Genomic DNA, 5,025 nt, shown 5'->3' with positions numbered 1-5,025 from the left:
AGGCAGTGCGGTTGGCGCAGGATAGAGCAGGGTTTAGGGCTGTTGTGCATAGTGTCGCTATGAATCGAAAACAACTCGAAGGCACATAACAACATCAACAACCACCCTTTTCTGGTATATACACTTAATTTAGAATGAGCCAATTTTTCATTCTACAAAGCAGGATTTCTTCAAAGTAGGCTTGCAATAAATGCAAGTAATTAATTAATGTTGCTATACTTGCAAACTGAAAGGAGGATAGAACTTGTCTTGTTTCTGTTAAAAGCAAGCAGCATTATTCTGAGAAGAAGAAAAATCCAAAAGTAGTGTTTCTCCAAGACTGTGACCACTGTAGAAATAATATTTGCAATTACTAAAAATACTAATTTGTGAACACTATCTCAAACCCTATTGAATTAGTCTAAATTAGTGATCCATAGCCCTGGCTAAGTCACGTCTTAGAAATATAGTAAAATTGAAGATTGAATACAAAATATGGCAGTTCTGTCATATACACTTTCTTTAAACCCTACAAAATTTGTTTTTATATTTTTGAAAAATACCACATATAAAGGTATACACGCATGCCATCTTCCAAATAAATATAATTCATGTATGCAATTTAAGTCAAGGTTGAATAAACAAAAATATACTGTTTTACTACAAGCCATAGTTCTCTCTTACTCTACCAAAACTGTATAATAAGGCAGACCTTAAGAATGCAAAAGACTATGGAACTGAGCTGAAAGCAGAAACTTTATAAAGGAAAAGAAGGTAAAGGAGACATGATTTCTTGAACATCATTTATACTAAGTGCTGTTATTTAAATCCTTATGTGAATTTACCCTCAAATTTATCATATACCTATGATCATTTAATAGATGAGAAAACTTTGGCTCAGAACTGTAAAAACACTTATGCTAAAAAGAGTAGACTCCAATCATACTATTTTTCTGTCTTCCAGAGGTGCAGATAAAGAAATTTCCTTGTAGTATAGGAGTTCCTTTCAGGGAGCTTTTAAACACCCACAGACTGCCCCTTGACCAGAAATACCTTTTTCCATCATCATTTTCATATACTAGATCAATTTTCATGTCCTTAGTGTAGGCTTCCCTATGGCCTTTGCCTCTGTTCTCTGTGCTTCTATGGAATAGTGTTTACAACATTCACCACTTCTACCATATACCACATGCATTAGGACATCTTTTCCCTTCTCTCATCCTTGATAGAAACATCCTGAGGACTGAAACATTACATTCTTGCTTAAAGCTACATTACTATTATTTGTGTTTAGGACATTGAAAATAATAAAAATAACACTTATTGTTGTTGTACACCATTATCAGAACCAACTCGTAGCTGACCTTCCAGTTTCTTTTCAGAGTCATGAAATCGCAAGTGAGGAGACTGGTAATTTTTCTACTGTGGAACAACTGGTGGATTCAAACCACATGCCCTTGTTTGGCAGTGCAACTCCTTACCACTAGGCCAGAGATCATTTATTAGAATGAGGATAATGAGTCAAGGCCTTAGAGTAAAAGACAGTTTACCCAACCCTTCAAACTCTTCCTGTCCCTGATATAGATTTAAGTTACAGACTCATATTTTAAGGTCATTACATTTTATCTAAAGGACTGCACTACTTTTATCTGTCTCCTTATAAATATTTTGAAGAACTTTTATGATATACTTGCTTTTGCGATAGTTCTCTCCAGAAGTAAGTGGATTTTTCTACCTACTGATACAGCATTGAGTGCTTTTCTAAATCCATATTTTAGCTTTTTTTCTCTATTAGAATATGCTATAAATTGAATAGGAAAAAGAATTACTTTTTCTTTTAAAGAAAAAAGTATGTATTCAAGTAGCACTAAAACAAATTTTATCAAAACAAATTTGAGCTGAAAATGCAATCATTTTTAAAAACTCAAAATTGGAAACTAACATTCATTTAATAGTTCTCATTCATTTATCAAAAAATACTTATTAACTACTTACACATAGTTAATCAATATACTAGTATCTGTATTTTAAAAAAATAATAAATAGTTCTTTTATAAAAAAATTGAAGCTTATGAGAGGAAATAAGAAAGTCAATACATAATTGTGCTATAATATGCCCAATATAAGGATATAGTGGTTATGTACCCTTGAGTTGGAATTGTCTCATAGCTGACCCTCCAGTGGGTTTTCAGAGACAATAAATGGCCTCTGGGGGAGAAGATTGCCCACCTTTCTCCTGTGGAACAGCTGGTAGATTCAAATCAGGTACCTTTAAATTGACAGCACAACTCCTTACCAATAAACCACTAGATCTCCCTAACATGTATATAATTAAATGCATGTATGATTGAAAAAAAATATGTATTTCACAGAAATCTAGCTCAGAGATTAGAAAAGACTTTAAGAATCAGTATTTGGAAATTATTACTTTGGTGACAGAAATGCTTCTGAAAGATCATGTGATAGAATTCTGTGCAACCAATGACATTTCATTTCAAACACTTTTTAAAAAGTAAACAGTAACTATGCATGTAATCCTTTCTAAATGGAATATACAAAATTACATGTATGAAAATAAACAATAGAGTTCATTATCATTTGTCAGAACAGGAACTGTAGACTTATCAAGTATTCAGATGGAAGTTCAAGTTAAAGCTTCAGAAAATGAAAACATGTCTTTTGCCCATTTTGTAATTGGGTTACCTGTCTTTTTCTTCTAGAGGCCCAGGAATATTCTTTAAACTTTTGTTATGAGACCCTTGTCTGAGATGATATTGGCAAATTTTTTCCTCCAGTTGGTAGATTTTATTTTTACCCTATTGGAAAAAGTTACATTCCCTAAGACCATTATTGTAAAAATAGAAAGATAACTAGTATACAGGTATGAGGACCCAAGGAGGGAAGGAGTGGGAGTAGAGAAGTGAGGATCGGTAGGGTTGAAATCATAGGGTTGCACAATTTGGTGGGTGGATGGAGGGCATAAAGGAAATGGGAACGTTCTGGCCGGGACCCTAAAAAGACAGCGTAATAATGGGCATAGTCCAATGATGATTAATTTTGTAAAACATAAAGCATAGGAATTATTGTATAAAATCCATTGTGGATGAAGAATAGTGTGAAACACAAGTATATAAACTATGAAAGCAAAAAAAAAAAAAAGAAAGCAAATCAGCATAAAATAAAAAAGTTTTTAAAAAATAAAAAGAAGTCCATGAGAGGAAAAATATGACCTTGATTATATCCATCTAAATTTAGAGACCATCTAAAGAACAGATTTAATGCACTGAGCACTAAGGATCACAAATCAGACAAGTTGTAGAAAGGCAACAAGGACATGTGGGGGAGGGAGTTGAAAATAAAAGATTAAAAAGACAGAAAGGAAAGAAAAGATGATGGATGTCAGAACAGATTCTGAAACTTGGTGTAGAATGTAGAAAAATGAAAGGGAAGAAATTAAGCAAAAGAGCTGAACAAAAAAGGCTTAAAGAGTGATCTTAGAAGTTAGAGATTTATTTAAAAAAAATAAATAATAGTAAAGGCCAAAAGAGAAGAAGATGCTAGATATTTCTCCAAATGGAATAACAAAAGTATAAAATTTAAGTTTTGAGTATTTAAAGTGAAAAATTCTATGGAGAAAAAATTGTTTGATACAGGAAATGTCAAAATAAAAAGTAAGTAATAGCGGCAAAGTTATAATACCAAAAAGAATTTCTTTTTCAATGATTTCAGGCGGTTGCATATAGTTCCACCAGCTTTATTACTCCCTTGCTTTCAGTTTCCTGCTTCTTTTTTGGGTCTGCTAGGCTCCTCTTACATTAATTTGACAATGTTCAATCCTTGCCCTCACAGTAGTCTCTCAGAAGGAGGTCTCCGTACAGGAATAAAGTAAGATCTGGGAAGCCACTGGTGATCTTCTCAAGCATCATGTGGCAGATCACTAAACTGTGCCTGATACAAGCTTCTGAAAATTGGGCCAAAGAAGAACTAATGTCTTTGAGTAGTGGTGTTGGAGGAGAGCACGGAATACCCAAGGATTTCCAAAAGAAGTAACAAATGTTTTGGAGATAGTACAGCCAGAGTGCTCCATGAAGGCAGGATAGTAGGCTTCACCTCACTCACTTTGGACATGTTGTAAAAGGGGCCAATTTGTAGAAAACAACATCATGCTTGGAAAGATGGAGGTTCAGTAAAAAAGAGGGAGGTAATCAACAAGATGGATTGATTGATTGATACAGTGACTGTGACAAAGGGCTCGAGGGTGTCAGAGAGAATGAGGATGAGGCACAGGCTAGGGCAGGCTTCAGGCCAGCTGTTCACAAGGTTGCTATGTGTTATAGTGAACTCAACACTACATAAGAATAATGTATGAATCTGGTGCTTTATTTTTTTATTCTATTTTAATGGATATATATGTGTGTGTGTGTGTGTGTGTGTGTGTGTGTGTTTGTGTGTGTGTGTATTTCAGAAAATGTGAGTCCTATGGTATGAAATTCCTAATCTGTGCATCTAATAAACACTTAACTTTTTTATGATGTAGAAAGTAAAGATAATGGAGCTTTATTTATACATAGTTCGACGAGTTTATGCATAGTTAACTATTGTTAAGTGCCTCTATTACACCTTAGTACTGTGCATTTCTTTTTAAATATTTAAGTGTTTTACTATTTTCCTTTTTTTGTCTGGTAGTTTAAAAAATATCATTGTCTTTAAAAAAGTCATTATCCGTCAATTCCAACAACTAAGAAATAGTGAGAAGAGTTGGGACCTCAGAAGGCTTTTAGGGCCCAATAGTAGGCTCTTGTGTCCAGGAGAAAATGAATATACTTACCAGTAATGTTAATGCTCACCTATAGCTCTTCTGGAAGGATCTAAATCATTGAAACATCCTCCTTTGTTTCCAGCTGGGAGCTGGGGCCTGTCAGTCCTGTCAGCCAAGAGGACCTGATGTGGGAAGTTTCTTACTTCTCCTCTGCCTTGCATGTGGACTTCTGAGTTGTAAAATAACCCAGTGGTAGATGGAATTTGCTCCAGGACTTAAGAACAATA

General features: G+C 34.3%; 1 protein-coding gene across 1 annotated transcript in view; it reads left to right on the top strand.

Annotated features, from left to right (window-relative positions):
• Positions 1 to 5,025, top strand: part of USH2A (Usher syndrome 2A (autosomal recessive, mild)) — a 1,454,174-nt gene that overhangs the window by 1,190,836 nt on the left and 258,313 nt on the right. The window lies entirely within an intron of this gene.

The sequence above is a fragment of the Elephantulus edwardii genome, unplaced genomic scaffold (genome assembly GCF_000299155.1).
Source record: "Elephantulus edwardii isolate Elephantulus edwardi_28Jun2011 unplaced genomic scaffold, EleEdw1.0 scaffold00090, whole genome shotgun sequence".
In the NCBI taxonomy this organism is placed as follows: domain Eukaryota; kingdom Metazoa; phylum Chordata; class Mammalia; order Macroscelidea; family Macroscelididae; genus Elephantulus; species Elephantulus edwardii.
This window is presented reverse-complemented; position numbering and strand designations above follow the sequence as displayed.